The sequence below is a fragment of the Struthio camelus genome, chromosome 4 (assembly GCF_040807025.1).
Source record: "Struthio camelus isolate bStrCam1 chromosome 4, bStrCam1.hap1, whole genome shotgun sequence".
Lineage (NCBI taxonomy): Eukaryota > Metazoa > Chordata > Aves > Struthioniformes > Struthionidae > Struthio > Struthio camelus.
In genome coordinates, this window is record NC_090945.1 from 38,099,719 (window position 1) to 38,126,154 (window position 26,436).

At 38.2% G+C, this 26,436-nt stretch overlaps 1 long non-coding RNA gene across 29 annotated transcripts in view; it reads left to right on the forward strand.

Moving 5' to 3' along the window:
• The window catches only part of LOC104145532 (uncharacterized), a 251,341-nt gene that overhangs the window by 82,430 nt on the left and 142,475 nt on the right, over positions 1-26,436 (forward strand). For all 29 annotated transcript variants that reach the window (XR_011140963.1, XR_011140966.1, XR_011140984.1 and 26 more), the window contains one exon: positions 15,317-15,404. This is a non-coding gene — a long non-coding RNA (uncharacterized lncRNA). The remainder of the gene's footprint in view (positions 1-15,316; positions 15,405-26,436) is intronic.

A 26,436-nucleotide genomic window follows, 5' to 3' on the forward strand; every position in this document is an offset into this window, starting at 1 on the left:
GTACAACTCAAAATGCACCATGATTTGGTTTCAAAATCAATGTATTATAAGCTAAGCAACTAAGATTTGTTTCTTTTTAAGAATGACTATTTTACTTTAAAATTAAACAGCTGTGCAGCTGTGTTTGAAATTATAGAATATAGATAATTTAGAATCAATGAAGCTGTTGTTTTGTGGACTCTGCATATTCTAGATTTGGCTTGACCTTCAGGATGAAGTGCGCACCTGATTTTTATTTTTCTGTTGCTGGCTTCAACGTTAATAGCTGAGTAGTTCCTGAAAAAGGTGAACTACATTGCAAGTATGAAATACTTCAGAAAGGTCGTGCACCACAGCTGGTCCATAACGAAAGCGTGCAAGGGAGAAAAATATGTTAAAGAAGTCTTCTTCCTTTGCTAAGTGTTATTCTTGATTTCAGTACGACTGTAAAGAATTGATACTATTCCATCTGGAGTGTCTCAGAATAGGCTTTTGCTTCTGCTTGCAGTGTGTAACTTTGAGCACAGCGCTTAATGTATTTGAACCTGACTTTGCGAGAACTTTAAGAATGCCATATCTGGCAAGCGGTGGAAGATTGCGAATCTTTGGTCTTGACTACATTAATTTGCTTAGGCAAGTTATCTAACAGTGTGAGGGTGCGATTGTGTTATTAAACTTCTAATAAATTCATGTGCATGCGTTTTTGTCAATTTAGCTGAAATTTGGAAGTGAATTAAAACTACTTTAATTCTGAATGAGAGAGTTCATACATCAGTTTAATGCTATAAAAAAAAAAAAGACCACTTTGCGTTTACTTCTGCAGTTAATTCTCACTAATTTTCTGCAATATCCCTATGTGGAGGGCCATTAGCAGCTATTCTTAAAGAACCTGGCTGAAGACATGGAACTGCCAGCTAAAAACTGGGCAAGTAAGTGAAGACTTTGCATTTTCTCAAATTCAAAAAATTAATGTGTTCTATTTTTGATTCTTGCATTTCCCTGCACGTTTCATCTTTGCAGTAGTACTGTGGAGATACTTTAACCTCGTATGCCAAAGTCTTGGACTTGAGAGTAATGAAGTGCAGAATAATGTATGACTAGCTTGCTAAATACTGTCTTTAAGACCTCTCTCTGTGTTAGGAATTTTCCCATGGCTGTTTCTGAACGCGGAAATTCCAGCTAACTGAAATTCCAGGGTCAGTAATTTTGTCTTTTGGCCGTAGTAAACGGGACATATGATATGTTTGTGTGCTACAATATCCTTAGCTATTTAGCCAAAACATCTACCAAAGTAGCATTCTATGTTTGGATAGTATTTCATCAGCTTATAAAAGAATAGGACAGCTAAATACATAATAAAGTGAAAGAGCAATTACAACAGATGAATTCAATTTCCGTGTATTACCAGATAGCGTAGTAAAGCAATCTTGTATGTGTTTTATCTGTCACCATAAAAAAATTGGTGTCCTTAGTCTATAGAAAATAACACTCTTTGGATAGTTACTTTTTTTTTAATTTGATAATCCTTTTTCTTGCTTACATTTCATCTAAGCCAATGAAGAGGAATTTTTTTTACTTGACCTTTTAGACGTTTCCGTATCACCTGAAATGTAAAGACTACAATTTTTTTGTTAATTGAAGTTTATTAGCAGTTTTAGAAATGAAAATTATACCTATCGGTTGTTAGTTGATATGGTCAAATGAAGCAATTATCCCAGCGCTGGAATGCTGCGGTTTGGCATATGTTGGGTGCTGACTGATGTGATCAGGTGTTTGTGTAGAGAGTACGCTCTACAGCGTAGTCAGTTTTTCAAGTACAGAGTTCATTAACTGCTAGAGTAACTGAGTCTCAGCCATATTCAGAGAGTGTGTAGAAGTAAACTAACTGTAAAATGTGCATGGTTGTTCAATAGTACTTTTTCTAGAGGGTATTTAGAGTCCTCTCTCGTGACTGGTGCAGGGGACTTGGATTTGATTCTGTGTCACACATGATCAATTGAATATTTACTAGTCCCTTCAGGGTTGCCATTGAAAGCAGTCAGGTTTCCAGGTGACAGTCTAGCCTTATCTGAAGTACCTTAGTATTGCTGATTAATATGCTTTGACTTTCAAATCTAGGCTGTAGATCTGGTAGTTAGCAGAAGACACCTAGAATACTTTGTGATGTAATATGCATAGAAACCCATGAAAGCGTAATCTGAGCAGAGTAACCTTTTAGGTAGCAGAGGTGTTTTTTCAGTCCATTACTAGATAAGCCCAAGCTAGGACTAGCACTGCAAAGACAGCAGAGTGCCATACCTTTTCCATGACACTGTAGCTTCATGAGCATTGGGGTGTGAAACGCACTGGAACCTTCTGGGATGTCAATTGAAGAGCTGCCCATGAGAGGCAGCTCCCTAGACTGTTTGAATCTTTACAGGACTGTCTTGGCCCAAGAATAGCTGCAAATTCCCAAGATATAGTCATATAGCTACCCACTTCTTCCACTCTAGGTGTTGCATCACCTGGCGCTGTCTCAGTCAGAGCTTCTTTGATGTATGGCACAGAAAGGAGTGAAATAGTGGAAAAAGTTTGCAAAGGCGTGTGCTGGAAGGAAAACTTACATTAAGCGACACAGTGAATTCCTTCAGTAGAATCAATGTTCTCTGAAAATCTTCTGAGGGATTGCCATGTGTATTTGTAGGCCAAAGTATAGTGGAACTGCTGGCTGATCTCACTGATGGGAATATTGAGGAGAAGCATGGATAAAGATAGTGCACGATATATAGCCACTTGCAGCCAACCTTACGTCCCTACAAGTTCCACTTCCTACTAGGCCAGGAGGTGAGACCGCATCGCTTCTCATCACTGGCTGAAAGCTGGAAGTGCCCCTTCAGTTGTGTACAGGAGGGATTCAAACATCTGCATGTAAGGTAAAAATTTAAAAAACAACAAAAGTATGTTAAACCTGATACTAGAAATACGGTGAGGAACCATTGGCTAAATTTAAAAGAGATCAAGTTCAACTTAGGAAGTACTTTTTGTTATTATGCACAGTCAGACAGTAGCAGGGTTTATCTAATGAGGTACTGTGGCAAGCTCAGCACATGTCAACATTAACAGTAGGGAAAGTGTTATGTGGACTCCCTGATGCTAGACTCTGAGATTACATTAGTTAACCAAAAAGATCCCTTCCTTATGACAACTGTCTCTTCTATGGAGCAGTGGCAGCTTCAGAATCATTATATCTTAATTTAAATGAATTTCCTGTCACATTTTAAAAACTTATTAGAAGAACCAGCCTCGGTAAGGCTTTTCACATTTTTTCTTGTGAAATACATCTATTTTTCAAAGTATAGTAGCTCCTTTATTTTAGTAATGAAGTGACTAAGTTCAATCAGAAGGCAGTCAATACTAAATTGGTGTCACTGCCTAAATTACATTCTGTCTAAAAAACATCTAACCCCCTCCAATATTTGCTTTGTCTGTGCCTGGAGAATATTACACTGTAAAAGCATGAATTTCGTCAGTGAATAATGAAAGCATGTTGTAGAAGCACCCTGTGTTCTTTCCACAGTATAGCACTAATAAATTTTTAGAACTGCTTGATATAAGTGGAGTGGTTTTGATACACATCAGCTAATGTTGCTTTTCATCTCTTTTCCATCCTTTGGATCTAAGGTTTCCTAGTAATCAAATAAACTTAACAGGAAAGACACTTAGTTGCATTTGGAGAGATTTAATTTTGTCTTCCTCGAAGGGAGAAAGTCAAGAGGTAGTATTTAACAGTATTTCCTGACTTAAAGAAATCTTTATCTTTGAAAGAAGATATTCTAGCCCAGAAGAGCTCATAAGCATGAGCTGAAGAAAAGCGCTGAAGGTCACTATGAGGACTACAGGCATTTTCTTTTAACACTGTAATGGCCTGCTGCTGTCATTGAAACCAGTGACACAAAGATGCTATCCATCTGGAAGTTGAACAGGGCCAAGGTTTACAAGGAAAAATATTTAAGTGCCACTTTGTTTTTATTTTGTTTTTTTAACATCATACTTTTAGAAGAGTAATTTTTGGAATCATTTTCTCCTATCAAAGAAATGCAATTTTTAAGACAAAATGCTGTAATTTGAAAACTAATTTTGTTATAAAACGTGTTCTGTAACACACTCATTATAACTTTTGGAGCCTTTTGGAGCAACTTGTCCAGTTTCAGGCGTTTGCTGCATTATTTCTCTGCGTTCATGAACTCTGAATGGAACTGCACACATTATTATTTAGTATCAGAGAAGAGCAAAGCCAAGGCTGAAATACCTAGTATGTCCAAAAATAAATGAGCTAATCTTGGAAAGGTATGTATCAGACTTTAAGTACCCAAATAAAAGGGAAAGATTGGAGATGCACCGAATATTGTGTCATCAGTATTCAGTACCACAAAGCTAGCACAAAGGTAGCTGTATAAAAGGAGAAGACTAATTTAAAAAAAAAAAAAAGTATAGGAACACTGGGAGGAAGGCTAGCATAACTTGCAGCTTATTTTCTTTCTCTTTCAGCAAGTCAGTATTTCTATAGTATCTGTGTGAATTGGGTAGGATTGTGGTACTGTCTTTAGTGTAGTTCAGGTATCCTGCTTATTGTGTTGGAAGTCTGATAATCGGGTTGCAACTGAGTGTAGGGTGCAGTATTATAGTATATACTTCTAGCTGGAATTACTACTTTGAATTCTAAAAAACTGCTGATACTGGCCCTGTTTAATACATTGATGTCTAATTATGCCAGTGCTGTTTTCACTTCTAATCATTCTCAGAATGAATCCTGAGTAAAGAAATATAAGGGCTGTATACTTTGCCTGTGTAACTGTAAATAAACCCAGATGTTTGATCATTTCTGTTCAAGATAACTAGCTTTCGGTGTTCATTGCTTTATACAAACAGTCTTAAGACCTTTAGTTTAGATAAGGAGAACAACAAAACAAAAAGCAGCTAGAACCAAACCACACGGTAGAGCGCGTGCATACACCTGTTTGCTGATGGAGCTGTTTGAGACAAAATGGCCATGAAATACCATTCAGGCTGTGAGGCTTTCTTACCATTAAAAGTTTGATGTGCTGAAAATGAAAGCTCATCCCTATACAGATTTTTTGCTGGGTCTGATTATAATAATCTTCTTCCATAATAAATGCCAGTGAAAATATTCTCATCCCACCTACCTTTTAGTTTTGAGTCATGCTGAATTTTCCCATCTTATTTTTCTGTGCTGGGTGACAAATTTGGGGGCAGATTTAATTAGACTTGCACAGGCTGTTTGAACTGCTCTGAAATGTCTGGTGGTTAATGTTGCAATAGCTTCTGATATTTTAACTGGTGACAAGGGTCACAGGTTGGATTAATATCTGAAGATTTTAATACTCGTTCTTTTTAAGGGTTCCTGTGCACATAACCTTTGACCCTCTTAGCAGTCTCTTCGTTCTCATTATATCTTTTCAGTAAATTCTGCTCCTTCCTGTTATTGGACTTTTTTCTCATTCACACCCTTCAGAGGTGAACAGAGGGAAGGAGTGCGGGTTTTTTGAGAAGGAAGGAAAAAGGTTCCCCTTTTCCTGTTCTCTACATTTTAGCATCTGTACATTTAGCATCTGCTCAAGAGGAGGAAATCACTTAAGGCCTGAATGTTTTTTGGATCCTGCTTATGTATCATGTCTCGGATGTAAATGAGAACATTGTGCTGCAAAATATTTAGTGAATCTCTAAGATTTTTAAAAGGATAAAATTGATTTCTATTCCCTGAAAATCCATCTTTGTGTTAGTTGGATTCACAGAGATGTCCATATGTCGATTTCAAAATGTAAAAAGAAACCCTGACATCACCCTTGAAATCAAGGGTGGTGCAACTCTAAATGTAAAACTGTATTATATTTAAAGGAAGCGGTAGTAAAACTGACAGATATGACAGATATGTTTTGCTCTCTTAAAAAGGACATGGAAAGGGGTAGTAAATTTAGGAAGGGTTTTTGGTTCACTTTTTAGATTTTTTTTTTTTAATGTAACTCCTTGAAATACAGATATAAGACTGAGATAGGCAAACTTGGAATAACTCATTCTGGAATACTCGGGGCAGGGCTTTCCTCCTCATATGTCTGACAGAGCTGTCCCCTATAGAAAAAGGGGCTTAAATGTCTTCTATTTTGTGTGTTAAGGAACTTTTCACTATAATGAACTCTGTGCTAGAGAAATTGGCTAAGACAACTTGTGCAGTTGGCTTCCTGCTAGCAATTTGTTCAGTGGAGGAGGGACAGAACTGGCATAGAGTCATTTGATGTCGTTTGGCCATCTCTCTGTATCTCTCTTGTCTCTTTCTTTTCCACGTTCCTGTTGTACCAGTATATGCCAGGATGCAGGTACTGGCATGAAGCATTGCTGGTCCATTGGGTTGATCTGATTTTAAAACAGCATAACTAAGAGCAGAGTGTCTATTTATTACATAATAGCCAAAGCGAATCTCACCTGCCAAGCAAGCCTCAGCTGTTTTGTTTTATTTGCACATGCCTTTGCAGCAGAGGCTGCTCAATATAAATAGCATTCTGAGCTGAAAAAGGTTTCACACCTCAGAGTAATTTTTAATCATCTTGGGGTTTTTAAACTTTTGGGTTTTTATCCAAAAGAGAAGTGAACCTAAAAATTTTTCCAGAAGTCTATTTCCTTCAAACGTGACTGCTTTCCTCTGAGATGTAGTTCAGGAGGCTATCCAAACAAATGTTCCCACTGAACAGTAAGCTCTGAATTCTGCTGTATTAAACAATACATGTGCAGCACAGTTGCAATGATAAATTTTATTTATGCTCCCTAGCAGCTTTGAATACATATAGTCAAGGTTAAGCTCTATGACAAATGTTTTGTTATGTTTGTATGAGTTATAAAATTCAGTATCATCTTAATGGTCGTAATTTTTTTTTCCCCTGCCAATTGTGGTTCAATGCAACACTTACTGTTTACTGTTTAAGTTTAAAGGGGAAATCATGCTGCTACTAAAATGGGTATTATGGTGGGTACTCATATTAGAGTATCAGATGCTGAAGTTAGGTTTCCTATACAGATGTTTGCTCCTGAATCGTCCTATGAAGAGGTCTACAGGTTTTATAGGAAACCCAGGCTACAAATGAGGGGTGCATAAGTTAAATGCCTGTTGTTCATCATACAAAAATAAATGCTAGTACAAGAGCCTTTCTTCATCTTGTCTTGAAGATAACAAGGGGGAGTTCCTGTAGAAGGTTACTACTGTTAATAAGGCTGCAGTGGGACTTGATGTTCTGGCTGAATTTGAGGCCAGTTAAGAGGATTTTGCCTGTCAGATCTGCTTCCATGACTGAACAGGTAATTGTTCTCTAACATGATTTTCTCAAAATGTTTCAGATTAGAAAAACTCTATTACTGTAATTTTCCAAGCTAATCTAAGTAATTCTGGAACAATCATGGTAAGAAGTGACTCTGGCTGAGATTGTGCCAGCAGGTTTGGGGAAGATACTCCTTCCACCAAGGGAGATGATGGGAAGGAGACAGGGAGGGTGATGAGCAATCTGAGGAAAGCCTGAAGGTGATGATCAGCATTTAAGAGTACATCTCAATAGTAAGTGTTAAGCATTTGGTTGTTAGTCAATTTTGTTAATAGGTTGGAGGCAGAAGGTACTTTTTGATGGAAGATAGTACTGTAGACTATTGGATAGATTAGCAATAGCACCAGTAAAGTTACTGGCTAGGTTAGCCTTGATTATGATACTAATACAAGCATATAAATTACCTATAATAGATGTTAGTACCTTATAGCTAGAGGTTAAAGAAATTTTCAGTGGAAATTTGAATGCTCCGTGCAGTCAGAAATGGGACCCCAGGAAAATTGTTTGACAGTGTGATTTATGCTATGAAACTACGCAGATCTCTAGTAGAGAAAACGGGAGAGGAACATGACGAAAGAATGAGGAATGCTTCAGTTGCAGGCAGTGCCTCATTTAAAATGAATATGCTATTATCACCAGGAAAAAACCTCTCATAACAGCATTTGTCCTAAAAGTTCTTTTGTAATAGCCATGTATTTTAGTGTAGACATTGTCCTAGCAGTACTCTGCATCTGTCATCATGGAGCTACAGAAGAAAAAGAAATATCTATTACAAAGGTATTTTAGAAGTTAAATGAGGTGTAAGACCTGGACGGGCCACAGCCACAGAGACAATCTGTGCTACTGAAGCGTTCTCTGCGCTCTTTTCCTGTGCTGATGGAATATGCTATTCTTTCATCTCCCTCCACAGTTCTTTCTCTTTTGCTTCCCTTTCTCCCTCTCTTCATGATGTTTCTCTTCTGTACTTCTCCCCCCTTTTCCTTAATAGGGCTGTCACTGACACGAGGCAATGTCATGTAGTCTCCTAATTGTTTCTCTCGCTCTCTCTCATTCCCATCTGTTGTACTGACATGCAGAAAGCCTGGATGAAGGTTAAGCCTTATGGAACAAGCAGACTGTTTTTCTTAGACTCTTTTCTGAGACTTATGAAGGGAAATCAAGTCAACCTATGTCTAGTTGTCTATAGATTGTTTTTCAATGCCTTTTTTGATGCAACTTTTTAAAGGTATGTAAGCTTCCTTTCAATGTATACGGCTTGTACCTGTACCAGCAGAAATACAGAGATGGATCACCATCGTGGATATTCAGCAATGTGAGGAAGTGGGTTCTAGTTTCAAGTATTTTCATTTGCTACATCAGCAAACATGCACAATTCCCAACAGAAACGCTTGTCCGGATGTTGATATCACCTAAACATTTTTCATTACTGCAGAAAGAGTTTAGCAGTGATAACTAGGTTCAGACTGACACTCTTTTTCATTTTGAGATTCTTGGAGCTGATGGAATCACTTGTCACAAGTGTTGCCACCAGTATCCTGGAAGGATTCTGATGTGGCAGCACTATACATTTTCTGGCACAGTATTGTATTTCATGCTCTGAAAAATGTTGATTAGTCTTTTCTTTTCTTTTCTTTTTTTTTTTTCCCCTTCCTCCTTAAGGCCAAAGAGACAATTGATTGTCCCATCAATATCTATGTCCATGAAAAGTACCTGATGTGCTTTACATACCATCAAAACAGAAATGTAAAAAGCCTGAACTCCAGGAGTGAAGCCTTGGATTGAAACGACAGAGAGGGTCATGGCAGAATAGGTCACAATATATCTTCAAACTACCAGTTTTGTGTCCCTTTCACTCTTTATACTGTTAATTTAGTAGTCAGTCTTATTTCTTTCTTCCTTCATCGCTTATGTCTTTGCTGCATTCTGATTTTTGTGCCAGGAAGGGGAGGGGAGAGTATGAAAAAATAGTCCTAGAACTGAACTCCTGCAGTTTAGAAGAGGAGGGGGAAAAAAAAGTGAATGGGGGAAGGGGAGAAGGTCTAGCACATCTGTTCCCAAGAGCTTTTGCTCACCTTGAGCAGAGCTAATAAATATGACAGGAGCATTAATGTATTATTCATCTTTTGGTTTTAATGTTAGGTTAAATGTATCTAAATGCAAATATTTTCATCCAAAGAATTTTATGTTTCAGAATAATTCACTGAGCTGTGAATTACAGATGATTTTAAGACTCTGGATCTTAGGCAAAGTGCAGAAAATCTTATAATACCTTTTAGAGTTTTTCATCTGTTCATTTTGAATCATTTGTTCAGGGAGGTAAATATCATCTTTTTTTTTTTAATTAGGGAAAAACAGAAGCAAGCAAATTCATAGAACTTGCCCAAATTGCCAGGGTGCCTGAGTGGTAGAGCCGAACAGGAAAATGAAATGATTTCCTAACTCCAGCGTGGCTCATCCTATTTGTTGAGAAGGCCCTCCTGTCCTCCTCATGCTTTACCATCCTTTGTTCTGAAGTAAACCTGAATTGTCTGTAGCGCTGAGAACTAATATTTCTCCTAAAATTCAGGGCCTTCAAATGTTAAGGACATATTTGTATTTCTGGTGTAAATGCCTCTGCCTCCTTCTTGCTAACGCAAGTTGGAGATTGGTGTTCCGAGGAGCTCTTCTGTGACGGGAAGGTGAAAGAAAGTTATGCCAGCCTGTCTGTGCTGGAGCTGGGATAAGGATGAATTTGTAATCTCTCTGGCAATTTTGTAATCAATCTTGCTTATTAGAGAGGAGAAGTGCTAAGTGAGACCTTTACTAAATTGTTTCACTTATCCTTTGGCCAATTTTTAATATTTAAAAGTCTTTTTTTAAATAAAAGTGAAGAAACATTCAAAAAAGTAGTTAGAATGATAATAAAGCGTTTAGAAAATGTTGACAGAAACAATGGACTTTTATGTTTTCTGGGGTTCCCCCCCCGAGTAATTTGATGACATTGAAATTAAATTTGACTACATTAAAATTAAATTGAAAATTGCCTCAGTGTTGCTAAATATTACCTGGGATGGGTTTCTCTCTCTCTCTCTCTCTCTCTCTCTCTTTCTCTCTCTCTCTCTCTTTTTTCTTTTTTTTTTTTTTTTTTTTGGAAAACTTGGTGTGAAAAACAAATCTGCACAAATCTAGCTTACTGGCAAGATTCCTGGAGGACTGGGCCCTTCAGGGAATGTCAGTTCTCCGGCTTTGTCTAATCCCTTTTTGTAGGTCTTGATTTCTGCAGAGTGACTGTGATACCAAGAACAAGTGCTCTTCCCAAATTATTTTGGAGTTTATCTCTGGAGGTGGAAAGAATCTTTTTTTTTTTCTTTCTTTTCCTTTTCATTTGCCTTCTGTAGTAGGACATACTGGCTTCTGCTTAGCCTCTTTTGTGGTCTACTTCTTTCTACTGCCTGTCTTTTTCTTTGAGGCATGAGGATGTTGATGCCAGCACTATGACGGCTGTATACCACAAACAACAAATTTTTGTAGAGAGGGAAGGTGTCAGTAGCAGTAGCTTTTTTTTCTTTTTCTTTTCCCCTCTACAGAGTGCAGAACCTTGCAGGGATTGTTACTCTCATGTTTGGGAGAGCTTTTGAAAGCAGGCTGGCAGGTTTCCCTTTTCACTCTGCAGGTTATGTAAGCCTCCTGTCCCTTTTGCAGGAGATAGGAGCAGTATTGATTTACTGCTCCAAGTGTCTGGGTGTGATTTATGACAATGAACATACTGCACAGTATTCCGGATGGTTTTTGATGTCCAATGCCAGACAAAATAAGTGGAAGTTATGCAGAGTTAGAGCATTTCATTGCACACCCTTCTTATTCATCCAAAATCTGTTCCTAGCACTTATTAAGGACTGGAAAATTGCAAACAGATACAAAAAATGTAGCATGATATCAGGATACTACCGTTATTAAAAATACAGAATAGGAAGTTTCATAGCCTTTTCTGCTTGATTCTTTGTGTGCTCTGCCTCACAGTTTTGTGTGGTGTTTCTGTTGAAGGACGTAGTACCACTTTTGTTTCCACCTTGGCTGTGTGTTCCCAGCGTTTTCCCTTCATTGGTGCATCTCTCTGACCAGAAGAAGTTGGACACCCTTTTTCCTGCTTAGAACTGTTTATTTTTATTTTTGCAATATTTCAGCTCAGATCATGAAAGGCTTGTGCTGGCCACAAGGGAGGGGGCAGAATGGGGACTGGAACAACTAGCTGAGGTGGAGGAGAGAGAAGGATTTATTTCTTCCTTTGCCTTTCTGGCAGTAATCCCAGTTTCTGCTGCATAGTGTTTGTAAAACTACAGCCTTGGAGCTCAATTCCTTTTCAGGGAAAGCTACGCTAATGTGAAAGAGTGGCAAGATGTTACTATTGCAAGTATGAGGTTTAGGCCTATGGGGACGGATTCTGAGGGGTACCACACATCCTTATCTAACAGGAGATGAGGGGTCTGAGACCTTTTGGTATTTGATATATATGGAGCATTTCTATCTGACTGACTTAAAGTTAGCACGATCAGAACTTTTTAGCACAGAAAGGGGAAGGAGGGGATAAACATTTGAAAACATCTTTAACTGATCTATCTCAGAAGCCCAAATCTATGTAGGCTGATACCTGAGCTTTTTCTTTTTGACTTTTTGCACCCATATCCCTCCATACCCAGTAGTGAATTGGTATTCAAAACCTTACTAATCATTATCCTCTGTGTGCCAAGACAGTAAATTAAAATCTAAGGGATTGTATTTTTTCCTCATCATTTTTAGTTTTAAGGCCGATGCTGACAAGAATATGTATGAACATGTGTATGTTCAGACTAAATATTTGCTGTGCACAGTATCACATTGTCTGGGAGCATCCCCCGACTCTTCCATTGTTTTAGGTGGAGCATAAGTGAAATTACCCTCCCTCCCCTCCCTTCCCCTCCCCAAAGTAGAGGAAAAACTTTGGATAAACCCCCAAAATACTTGTGTATTTTCTTTCTTTTTTCATCTGAGCTAACTGAAGTGTTGCAACCTACTCTTCCTCTGTAACAATTTGGGAGAGCTAGTTGAAAAGCAAGAACTTTGTTTTTGCGTATTTTCCAACCGCTGTTAATATTTACTCCGTTACTGTCTTCCTACTGGCAACGGCCCCTTCCCCAGCTGCCCCTCCGATCCAGAGTTCTTTCCTTGATGTACCTTTTAGCTTATCTGATACCTAATATAAAGGCCCTGAAGGTACTGTCTGTGTCTTCTAATTGCACACACAACTTCATCTGGAATTATAACGCTGAAATTGCATTTCATGTGTAACTGGTATTATGAAGTGAAACATATTATAGTCTTACAAGAAAATCTCGGTGAAAAGACTTCTAAAAGGCTGTCTAACAACTGCAATATCAAATCTGTGATCTTATATCAATAAATGTCTGTTTTGTTTGTGTACTCATCCCGTCAAATGATAAGTCCTAGGATATTTAAAAAATGAGAATTCTAAAGAAATCTCATGGCAGTGCAGCATAATTAAAAACTTAAATTCAAAAGTGTCGTGCACCTAAGTCTTGGGACAACATAATGTACCCTATCAGTTCATACCTTACAAAACGCACAAGATTAAAACCTGCCAGATGTCATGAGAAGTGTTTGTCATATCCATAGCTATATGTTAGAAAAATATAACACTGAATTACTGACAGATTCAAGTAACTGAAGAAACCATGCTATGGGGAGGCATAAAATCAAAAGTAAAATGAATGTCACAGGGACCAAAGATTAATATTAATCATTGCAGATAACCAAAGAGGTATCAACAAGTTCTTTATGATGTGTAAGTTGAGAAATACAAAGAGAAAATAGTTGTTATAAGACTATTTAGAAGCATTCTTTCAGTTTCCAGGGACAAAATTAGAAGTGCCAGAAGGTTCAACTTTTAGCTCTGCTTGTCCACTTTCTATGAGGACCAGATTTCAGAGGGTCATTTTAATCAAAATGAAAGACACATCCTATTAGGACAGCTTTGCTGACAAATAATTAAGATGAATTACTAGCATACACTTGTCCCAGCTGCCTTGTTGATGTCAGTTTGGAGTAGGCATGGGAGGGCTTACAGTATATGCTTTGCTCTTTAAAACAATTTACAGTCAAATATAGCCATTCTAACTATGAGAAGAGCTTAATCCTAGACCTGTCACTGCACATTATTTTCACAGATTCTTGACAATTCTGTATTAAAATAGTTTGTAAGTAAAAGTTAAGAGGATCTATAACTGAGGAATTAATATGTCATTGTGTGAAATGATCAACTATTTTTCTTAGAGCAGCCACGTTTTCTTGGTTTAGAAGAGGCGCTGACATTAATAAGTAATACTTAGACATTGGGTTTCCTGATAGGTTTTTATAATACTTATCCATAAGTACTTCTGAGAGCAAGTATTTTTTGGACAACAGCGAGTGGAACTTCCATCTTACTTAAACAGTGTGTACGTTTTGATGTTTAGTGACTATGCATGTTGTTTTGCTCTCCCTGCCCCCATCCAAATTTATGTAGACATTTTTTCCCTGAAGGTACTGAATCTCATATTGTAATTAACAGTGGAAGCTGGAATCTTTGACATGAGTCAGATGACAAGTTTGTCGCATTCAAATATGATGGGCATAATGCTATGCCTGAGTAAAGAACTCATTGCTTTTCCATTTAGGTACAGTTTGGGGGGGGGGGGGGAAGCCATTGTATTTACCTTGCTAAGTGTCTGGTGTTTTAACTAGTTTACTTTTCCTCTGTACCTTTGATCTTATTCATACCTTCAAACTTATGAGTAGGTATTGGAAAGCCTTTAGAAAAAGGCTTCAGATTAGTACATATGTCTTTTTGTACTGAAAATAATACAGAAAAGAGTAGTTATTTCATTTAAGTTTGAAGTACACAGCCATCAGAATTGGCCGTGTGAAATCTTTCCTCTGGAAGACCTGGAAAAAATGAAAGGTCTGTAAAATCCAAAGAATTAGAGTTGCTAAAAGCATATGTGACAACAGGATAGCAAGCATTTCAGAAAATATCAGAGATGAGTTTCCGGGAGTACGTGAAGGAAAGATACTCTGTGTGGGAGGCAGGCTATACAGTGCCGTCATCTGTATCCTTCGTTTTGCATCCGTAAGATGTCTTTTGCGTTATTATCCCACAGTCTGTCTGTTAACCTGTTGGAAGTAGTGCTGCAGCCCTTGGTATTAATGCTCATTGATTTTTTTGCTCTTAGCTTTCATAGCCAGGTTGTGAGCGCCCAGCTCCCAAGGACACGGTGATGTTGCTTGGACTGGAAGAGGGGGCTTAGGGTTTACCGTGGATATTAACAGTTCTGTGGAGACATGTCTGCAGGTCGGGGTGAAGGGAAAGATTTGAAAGGCTAGGACCCTCCCTTGGAGCATGCCGCATGTGTCTTTCATCCTTCTGCAATAAAGTTGGGGTGTATGTCTGTTTTATTTCCCTTCTAAATAAAAAAAGGAAAGCAGTCTGTCAGGAACAGCTCAGCTGCTTTTGATAACTTCAACATTATGCTAATCATAACTCTGGCACGGTGTTTCTCCATCTGCATGGAAGAAAGAGGATGGGAGTGGGTGGTGATGGTAACAATAACACTAATGCTACAACATTCACCATAAGCGAACTTTCGTTGACATACGTTGTTGTTGTGATTAATTGGCACCCTCCATGGTGCGGTGTGGTTACATGTATCCTGATTCAAGAAATGAAATGAATGACACTAACTCACAGCCAATATTTGCCCTGCCGTTTCCTACCTGCGTAGCCTGGGGCCTGAGCCCCTCTCACCCATTACTTTTGTGCTCTCTGGGTCTTTGATGGATTTGTTCTTAGAACATTTATTCCTCTAGGGGGCAAACTTTGGTCTTCCCTAGAAATGCGCTGGGGACCATGTTTCTCAAACAGCAGCTTTTAGCTTCTGTTTTGTGGCCTGTTTCCTTTACAGTTGGTGCTCCTAAATCTTGTTGCTGCGTTGATGATCGCCTTTGAAGAAGATGAAGTCCACCAGCAGATGGGAGAAAGCAACACACAGGGTAATAAATTCTGTTACATTGTCTTATTTCATGGCAAACAGAACTTGACTGTTTCATGCCCCCTTATTCATGGAGCCTCAACACAGGAGCTTTCCTCAGTTACGAGGAAAATATACTCTAGACAAAGGAGATGATGGAGGAGGCATTCAGCGTGGTATGATAATGATGCTCGTTCTCTGGTTGGGATGGAATGGAACACAAAGACAGACACTCGATGATGTGAAAGGCTATGTATGAAGTGCTATTATTGTCATGATGATGACTGAATGCATGTTGAAATTACCTTTACAGGAATAGCAACAGATGGTCTCTGTATCTTCCCCTCCTACTCATCCAAAGCTCTTAAGGCTGCATTCCTAATCAACCAAACGCAAGCATCCCACACCCATGCCGAGAAGAATAACCTGAGCATGCAAACTCTGCTTTGAAATAAGTGTTAAAAATACATGACCTATATTGTCTGGTAACGAGGCATTGAAAATATAATGATTAACTCAGTTACAGTTCTGTCCATCTACCCTTATGCTATGTTACTCAAATTCCTATACTACTAACAAAATTCTCATTGAATGCTAATGATGATAATCATAGTACTTAACTCTGTGTATTACTGTCAGTAATTACACACACACACATCCTTAAGTTGGAATCTTTATTAAAAACACATTTCATTTTATGGACTTCAGTTATTAAATGTCAAGTGAAAATAAATTAGGCTATAGCAGACATTGCAGCTATAGTTACTGCTTCTTCCATTATTGCAAGTTATTATAAGCTTGTATGATTGAAACTGCTATAGATAAGCATGCAATAATATTTTCACTGTCACCATGATCACTGACTGAGATAAGAGCTTGATGTTCTATTTTTGTTCAGGTTAGAGAAAAACAAGGAGGGGAAAATGGAGGGGAAAGGGCTTCATGTCTTGCAATGATATGCACACAAAAAAAAAAGTAAGCCTAAAGCAGGCCCACACATACGTCAACGATGACACACAGGGCTGAGAGGATTTAGTGTTAAAGGGACGTCTGTTAATTTTATTTGCAACAGAGAGGAGAGAGCATGCACATTCAAGATACTTGTTGTATCATTTTTAAATCAAGGCCATCTTTTTCTCAGTGGTAAACGTGAAATGTTTTTAAAGGCCAGACTTAGCATAAAAATCTATTGGTTGCTATGGAGACCACTTACCACACAGGACTGCACTCTGTGTTCGACTCTGATTTTTCTCTATTCAAAGGTTCAGCATTGTCAAAAAAACAAATTAGTTTTTCACTTGTTTATCACAAAGTTCATTATGAAAAAAGTAATAAATAATAAGATATTTTATTCCTATGTGGATAGGTGCCATAAGTAAATTAACCTGGGCACTATGCCTTAAATACACTATTTTAAAATAATTATAGCAAAATTGGCTATTGTTGGGAAATAAAACAGATTTTGATCTTTCTGTGTATATGAATATGAAGCAAAGCAGGTAGTTGGAAGTCTGATCCCAACAAAATTACATGGTAATAAGACTTTTCACACCTACACAGCACTTAGTAACAAAGCTCTGAAAGAGAAGGGAAGATTTAGCCCTGTTAGACTAAAACTTTGTACCTGAGGCGCATTACTTCTCTCTTTGTGAAAAAGGTGGGTTCAGGACCCAGTGCTCACTGAATTATTCATGCTCTCTTTTGCATCTCAGATCTCTAGGGTTGAAAATAGTAGGGACTGTTATTAGCAGAAGCACAAATCTAACTGGGATACAGCAGTTCAGTGAAAACCTGTTCAGCTGCTTCTTAGTGTTTGCCTAATTACAGCAAATACTTTCTGCCAAACTGCCTAGCACACCCACCCCACAGAGAAGTCATCCAGGGAGAAGGTGGAAAAAAAGTGTTTCCTCTGGAGTTTATGTGAAGCTGAGGCTAGTCAATGCCTCCCAAGATCTGGATGAGAGAGAGCGACAATTTATAGAAGTAGCAAGGGAACCCCTTAACATTACCTAAAGGTATTTCAAAGATAAATTGATGTCAGCAAGTTCTTCTTCACTTTTTTTTTTTAATAACACTTTAGTCTAATTTCTAATTACTTGAGGAATGTATGAATACATTACTTTCAGCACTTGACGATTTCCTCCTATCGCCTCCCGGGTTCTAGTGAGTCAAATTTTGAGTTGCTGTAAATGCTCCAGTTTCACTGAATCAGAGTCATTGTGATGCTACTTTGGATGTGTGGTCTTACTTCCATTTCAGACCAGTGATAGGACTCTAATACAAGACAGTAATAGCAGGTCTCAGCTTAGTCTGGGATTTCTGTGTGGAATATGTGTGTTAACCAATTCCTTTTTTTTAATGAAGTCGGTAGTTTTTGTGTAATGTAGCGTTTCTTTAGCATTTTTGTATGACCACTAGATAAATGAAAGGATATTGGAGACAGTGATTTATGGTGGTCATTTTTAGAAACTCTGAGTCTGCAGGTAACACGCTAAACTTTGCTTATCTGTAAACCTAATTTGTTGCCAAACATTTGTATGTACATGTTATTTAGAAGATTTCACTTTCATAGTCAAATTGCTCTTCTACTAGATACCAACTGTACAGTGTCAGGCCCTGATAATTAACATGTTGCAAACATGCAATTAAGACAAATCAGATTGAAATACGTAAGAAAAATGAAAGCATAATGTAATTCCAGCTATTGTCAGTCTTCTCAAGATTTATTATGCAGTTGGCCTCCTCCTATGCAGCTCTGTATGTTTTAGCAGGGTGTGCACTGTTTCGCACTGCATACAAAGTAACTCAAAAAGAAATGAGTTTTTAAAAAAGAACACTTCAGTTTAAACAAGCCAGTGGGAGCTACTTAGGCAAAACTAACTGGTGATGCAATATTTATAGTAACAGGCAATGGAAATCTGACTCAAAATAGTGCAGAAAAAGCCTCCACTGAAAGTGTCCTATTATTAGTAGTAATAGAATACTACTTTTCCCCCTCAGAGTAAGCTTTTCATTTTTCTTTGTACTGGGATTGTTGCCTGAGCTCTCCTCTTAACATCTTGCTTGTGTTTTTCATTGGTTCCCTCTGGCTCTTCCAGATAACTCAGGGAGGACTTGCTTTTCTTCTGTGTTCTGCCAGAGGTCATTAGGGTGCCATAGGCTGTTAATAAAGCAGAATTTTTCACCTACCATATAGAATGGCATTGTCATTAGTCAAAAGTAAGGATGCTAGGAAGCTCTCCCTATCTGCTTTAGTATTCCCCTTCTACCTCTAAAGCAACATGACAAGGGACAAAATACAATACATCATTGTTTCTAAAACTACTTTTTCAAGTGAATGAAACCTTCCTCAAAGGCACTATATGTACAGCATGAAGGAAGTAATCCCCTCTGCTCACAGAATAGGGAGAGACCATTCAAGGCTAGAAATAGACTAACCTATTAAAATTACTTGAATCAGATATAAAGCAGAACAGAATTTTTTCAGTTTATATCTGGGATACTATCAAAACTTTTACAGAAATATTCGTGGAGAGTAATTTGCTTCTTGACTGCTTTCTGAAGTTCCCAATCTCTGTGCTTAAACTCAGAGATCTCTGAAAAAAAGTGTGGACTTAGGCTAATACCGTTAGCTGTACTCTCAGAGCTGCTAGATGTTGCAGTATCCTTGAGACTCTATAGTCAGCCCTGTATCTTTGTGCTGCAATACAGACATTTTAATTGCTAAATATTTCCAATGAAAATTGCATATAGGCATGTTTGACCCAATATTGAGCAAAGAAAGCATGGGAATTACTCGTATAGTGTATCATCCATCTGGAAAAGACGATGTGCATATAATAAAAATGCCCTAAGCCACCACAGGTAAATCCTCACTGGATAACCAGTTTCCTGCATGGGATTCTTCTTCCAAAAAGGTGTGATTCTACTTCCCTTTCTTAGCCCCTCTTATTGATCTTGTGTTCACTGGATTTGGAAGATGCTGTTTGTAGTCAGCTTCTTAAGGACTCTGCATGTGTTTTTTTTAAGAATACAAAGCTAGTTGGGAAAATTACTAATCTGAGTAACAACAAGCATAGATCTCAGCCTGTTTTTAGCCTACCTGTGACGTTTCTGTGTATTCTTACCTTCAGGGCTTTCATGTCCCTGGTTACGTCAAACAGTGTTTATTCTAATTACAACCCCCAAAATTATGTGGAAAAGGCTGACTGCTCCTCTTCTATGAAGAACCTGGCTTGTGTGAGTTAATAGGGAGTAGTGGTAAACTACTACTACATTAACAAATTGACTAGAAGATGAAAAAAGTGGTATTAGAAAGGGGAGAGGTTGAAATAACCAAAGCTGATTTTGTGAGACTTTTGTTAGGTTTTTATTATTTTGAGTTGGCTTCTGTACCTGAATTTATATCCAGACTGCCCTTGGGAACTGCATTTCAGGTATCAAATATCACTGGCAACCTTTTTAAGATTAGTTTGTGGAGTAGGTAGGAAAAGAGCCAAAGCTGAATGGCGATGGGAAAGGAACTGAGAAAAGCAGGCAAGTGGCCAACGGTAATTTATTATGTACACAAACCTGATTGTCTATACTTGCAATGCCTCTTGCAGTGTTGAATGTTTTCTGTTTAGTCACTCTTTCACTCCTCTTTTTTGCCCCTATCCTTTGTGGTTTGCTGGAGGAGTTCTCTCCCCAAACGACAGACTGGGATACAGAAATCCCTGTTAATGTCTCCACTGAGGCTTGTAGCAGGATGGGTAATCTCACTTGTTGGAGACTGAGTGAGATACTGTCTAGCCCAGTTTAAAAGTGGGAAGCTCTTTTTACCTTTTTGCTTTTACTATTGTGTACACTTCTTATCCACAACATTTTAAGGTACTCTCTGCATCTTTGCAAAGCTGTTAATTTTCATCCTAGACTTCCTGTGCAAGAAAATCTTTCAGACACCTTAGGAATCAAACATGCTGCATGTGCAAAACCTCCCTGCGTCTAGTGGCTTCTGTTCCTGTGGAACAAAGGTCTGATTTAATTTACTGAACACAGAGAAGAAAGCTGCATCTGAATCAAAAGAAAAGAATTTTTTTTTGCTTTGAGGAACAATGAGATCCTGAGATACAGATACACTGTCTTGTGTTTTTTCTAGTTTCAAGATGCAGTGATTTCTAGACAGATACTAACTGATTTTTAAATGGGCAATTTCACTTAATAAAGTGAAAGAACAATCATATATAATCAAAAGAATTTATTTTAAAGTGAAAACAGAGGTTAAAGTTTGTCAAGTGTACTCAAAAGGGGCAGAGTGAACTTACCAGCCTCTGTGAGCTATAATTGTTGAAATTGTTTTGCTTCACTTCATTTCCAGAACAATTGCTTATCATTGATCAGAATTTGTACAGACAGCAACCTCAAAACTCCAAAAGACGAAGGAAGGATTTAGCTAGATTTACTTGTAGCACTATGGGCACCTTAAATGCAGAAGGAAGTACTGAATGCAGTTGCGTTAAAACCGCAGTTACTCGAGAAAGTGACTGTGTTTTAGCCAACTGGTATTCAGGTGCATTGTATTGAACTTGGTGTGGTGGACCCTCTAACACATACGTTATGTTCATACTGTTCAGATCCCAGAAGGATGCATAGCACAAGGACTAGCTCTCTCTGTTTAAGGTAGAAGTTTTTTTCATTTATGTGTCTTTGGATTCATTTTCCTATCAAATGACAGTACTTATTTCAGTCATTATCAGATTTGTAAGCAACTCACTGATGAGAATAAATTGTCCCTAGCTGAAAAATGGGTAGGCATATAAGCTCTGTTTTGTGTCATGACACAATGAAAAATCATATTAGATTTGAATTTGCTAATGAATATGATATAATAAATAAAAAGATGGATTATTTCAGGTAGATGTGTGACTGTTGCTGATCATATCTATTACCCTCTTTCTGCCAATGTGTTTGTAAGCTGAATGCTGGATGACCTTGAAACTTGCAGGTTAAAGAGTACTGCTGTCTGCAGTAGAGAAGAGCTGACACTAGCAAGCACTGGTTGACACCAAAGTGAATAGGATTTAATAGCTTCAACTATTGAAATGAAAAAAATAAAATTTTTTTTTTCCTTACTGACAAGACAAACTCTGGGCTCTAGACACTCTCCTCTCCTTATTCTTGCTTCCCTCTTTCTTTTGCTCGGTGGTAGTTATTTGTCCACTGAAGTAGCTACTTTCCAGAGATCACAAACTGAATAGTTCCTCAGTTGTGGTATAGCCAGCTGACGTGCAATGCTGTCCTTTCATACACATTTCGATTCACTGTTAAAACAGAGCACTGGACGTCCACATCTCTACAGTATCTCTTCAGCAATACTTAACAAATACAGTCCCCAGAAATCACTGTTTGTTGAAGAGTCACTACTCCAGTGCGCACACAGAAAGGCAGTCCTGTGCCACAGAAGTAGCTGAAATACTGGCAAAGTTCAGCAAAGTCTGCTTATAGCTGAGAACGTTACAGTCTCCACAGCTCAGTCTCCACTAGCCATATCTCTTTTTGTAAAAGTTGTCATTGCTTCTTTCTGCAACAGAGAGCAACAGAGCAAGGCTCTGCATACGGGCATGCATGTGTACATAGTGTTGCACTTGTCTCCATTTTAAAAATGAGTATGAGGGTGGAGGAATATTTTTTCAAACACCTGTAAATGTAAATCTTCCAACTGATATTGTTGTTCTTTTAGAAACTGCACCTAAACAGCTAAACTACTGTGCCAAAAAACCCTCAATAGTTTTACAGAAATGAAGCCTAGCAAATACTGCACCTATCTGTACTGTGTATGCCTGAAAGAAGAATAAAATGATGATTTCACTGTGTCAGGAATCATATGGTCATACAACTAGACCTTAAAATAGCAGCACATCCAGCTCTGAAAGAGATGGAAAGACTAACTATGATCAATTTACTGCTTTAAAAAAAAAAAAAAAGAATACTTGAGCTGTGAGTAGTTTGAACTGTGTGTGTACGTGTAGGTACAACTTGTAGCCATTGTCATTTTGTTTGTAGTCCAGAGCATTTGCATGTAGGTTTCATACTCTATAGCAGAATAACCATTCAGCCTACAAGCCAGTGGAGCTGGGAAAGGGAAAAGCAAGCTCTTTATGCGACAGGAAAGATTTAGCTTCTGCAGAAATGCTGGATTCTACTAGACAGAGTAATCAATGAAAGGATTTAGGAGAAAGAGCCTATGGAGCTCTTTAAACCACAAAAAAAGGACATTTATCTGCATTATGTCCCTTGCTGCAGTTCACATTTTCAGCTGGCTCAGTGTCAATAGCAGCTTATGATTCTGTTAGCTTTATACAGGGAAAAATCATACCTAGATGATAGATGTCACTTGTGGATTTTTCTTTGTCTTTTTTTGTGTGCACTCAGTCTGCAGTGTATTAGCAAATTATTGTCCTGTAATACTGAAAGATGCAAGGCGAATGTTGCACAGATAGTTGATAAATAGGTATGTTTTCAATTTGCAAACAGTGCTAAATAGTGTAGTGTTCTCAAGGCTTCTGCTTGTGACAGTAAATTGTGGTGAATAAGTGGATGGCATGAGCTCCATGAAAAGAAAAATTTGCCTGATTTTAATGGCTGAGGTACAGTGGGACTTACCAGACTGCTAACTCACAGAATAACATCACACTGTTCTGTGGCAGAATGCTGGAATTTGGGGAACAGTTTTTAATGGGGCGGTATTGAGTGTTCTGTATTTTAGCGGGTTGGACCTGCCTATAGATACCTGGACTACGTACCTTGAAAAACATTTGATTCAAACGATGTTTTTCTCTAGTCATAATTGGAAAACAAGCCCTTCTACATTCACACCCCTCAGCCTGAGTTTTTGCTGAGTAGAGAGGACCTCAGGGTAAACTGTGCCAAGGCACACACTTGCTCTGTCAGTCACTTACATTTCTGTGATGCAACTACGGACAACTTAGGACAGATCAGATAGTGAAAAGTTTGTGTACTACAGACAGCACATCAAGCAACAGAATAGTCTGCTGTTCACCTAATCTACACCTGTTTGACGTGTAACTGTTTGCTAATTTCACAAGACTAGGTGTAATTATCTGGTGAGCTTTTTAGGAGCTGACTGGAAGTAGGTCTGTTTACTTTTTTCTATTTTGACTTGTACCAGGCATGTAGATAGATGGTCATTTTAATAGTTAATGGGCTCTGTGTTTAAAGTATCACATTTGTTCAACTTTAGATAAATTAAGGCAGATAATTGGAGAATTCGAGAGTGTGACGTAGGACTGTGGCCATACTTAATGTCACTGGTATTGGGCTTTGCTCCAGAAGAGCAAGTTATCCCACCTTTTCTCTCTCCTATACCCCGCATTGGGAAAAAAAAAAAAAAAAACACAACACACGTTGTGAGGGGGACTAACGACAAGATCAGACTGCCATAATGCAATTCTGCATCCTGTTCAGTGGACTGGAGCTACTGTCCTCTGTGCCCTAATAACTGTTACTCTCCTCTCCGTGTTGAGTAGCCACCTCAATTCTACAACCTGATCCTAAGAGCTTGTTGTGGGTAACGGAAGTAGAAAATGACTTTTTGGACTTCCTCCTGAGGCTGTGAAAACCACTGGTTGCTTCAGAGAAGGGTTCAGTCCTTTTATGTGTAACTATTAAATTGCTTCAGACATTCAATAATACGTGGGAAATTGTTATTGTCAAAAAATATTGTCAGTAATATGTAAGAAATGTCTACTTTTGGACTAACAGAAACATGGGGTCTTCGGTTGTTGGTAATCATAGCAACAAGAATATTTGTAGAGCAGGGACATACAGAGAGGGAGCACTGGTTTGTAATGTGCTTGAAAAATACCCCAAGAGTTAAGTGGACAGTGCTAATTAAAAATCATACTGCACAAGTACATTCCACATATTTCAGCAACAGCGTAAGAATATTCTAGTTGCAGGGACTTCTGCAAATGAAAAAAAACCCAAAAGAAAAGAACCCCCCCCTCCAAAATCTACAGTGTGTCTTAGGGACTTATTTCAGAATATAAATCACTTTGTGTCCATGTAGGCATGGCCATCATGTTGGTTGTCAGACGTTGGGAGTCCAGAAGTTATTACAGTAATCTATGCTATTTTCTACTGAATTTGCTTCTCCTAGAGTGATCTGATCAACTTCAAGAAGGCCTTTGCATATTTTTGTCTTTATGTATACAGCCTATAACGAACACAGCTGGACAGCTACTGTGTGCTTTGCCAGCATGCACTGAGAATCCTGGACCTTCTCTTCATCATTTTTATGCTATTTCTCACACTTTAGCTTCTTGCAACAAAGATTGGCTTCACTGCTGATTCATACAGAGATGTAGCTGTCTATTTTGAGACGCTGACTTGAAATTGAACTAGAATACAGACCAGACACAGCTTCCCGTAAGGTAAATAAAGCATCTCCCTTTCCTTTCCAGGCACTATAAAAAAAAAAAATCAATATAACTCTCTGTAAAGTTATTATAAGATCCATTCAAGACAACAGCTTTGTTTGAAATGGCTAGAGTGCACCTTCATTAGCTCTGCTATTTGTAGTTCTCAGGTGTGGCTTTGTTTTCCAGCTGACAGAAGTCATAAGCTTAAACACAACTCGTAAAAGATCCTGCACTCCAGTTATGGTTTGTTAGTATTTGAGGTGTTTATAAGCGTATCACATAGCGCAAAAACAAAGATGGTGTATACCTATTGAGTGGTTGCAGGGATCTAGTCCAAGTCCAGGTGTTTCCTTAAGTTCAGTGAGCTGAAAGCTTTTCTGCAGAAAATGTTTTCCCTTGAAGTTGTCTTTGCTCCAGATCCAAGCACCAAATCTGAGACAACTCTGTGGAGAGCAGGCAGAGAAACTTGAAAATTTCCCTCTTTGAAACTTTGAAACCAACTATCTTTTTTTTGGACTGCTCTTGCACTCTTGTTGGCCTTTTTGACTGTACTGTATTCACTGTGGGTGAGCAAAGCATAGGACCACTGTGCTGCTACCTCAGTGGGTTTCAAGGTGCTACTGTGTCACCGGAATGGAGTCTGGAGGACACCCAAGCACAGCTAGGTGTGCTCACCTCCATTTCTGCAATAGCCATGAAGATCTTTACATCTTATTTAGTCATGTTAGCAGCAGCTGGTCTGTGTTCAATGTTTTGACAAAAATATTAGCATGGTGATTCATAATCCATTTTACTGGTAAGTGCTCGGGGGTGGAGTGTGGTGGTGGGGAACTTAACAATAAAACAGGTTTCCTTCTATGTAGATTATATTGTATACAATAGCTTTCCTGATTAATCTCCTTGAATAATACTTTCAAAACCCTACTTTTAAAAGTATCTGTCTGTAACATAAACTGTAAAATAAACCTTCTGAAAATTTTATTGGACAGTGGAGGTGGTGTAAGAAGCAAGCAACTTTATTGATGTAGTATTGTACTTGACTTTTCCCCCAAATGGAAACCTAAATTTTGCATCTTGTGTCGACCTACTATGAGTTGTGAATAACTGCAGGACGGTGGACAACTTTTCCAAGTGAATCTTCTAGACTGTAAATTTTAACATTGTCGAAGTATAGAGCAGCATACAGAATCTAAAGCTAGGATGTATTAATCCTTTTAAAGGTGTTTGAAGTTGCATGTATCTCAGACAACATCCTTTTTAAGTGGTGTAGGCCTGGAGAATGATAAAGTTAGTCGAATTCCTGGACTTCACAGTGAACGCAATCTGTTAATACGCATTATAAGACCTAGCAAACTAGGTCTTATTAACAAACTAAGCCTTTCTTGGGCCCTTTTCAACATGTGGTATGAGAGGGGAGTTGAATTGTGACCCAGTGTTCATGCACTTTAAATGAATGCAGAATTACATTGTCCGCTCAGTTCAATATAATGAAACTTTAACATTTTCTGGTTGAATTTTCCTACTAACATTGCCTTTCTCTCATTTTTGATGATACTCCTTAGTTTCTACTGTACTGTTTCCACTGCATAGATTACCAGGAAACTTTATGAATTCAGCTTAATTTTCATGCTGAAT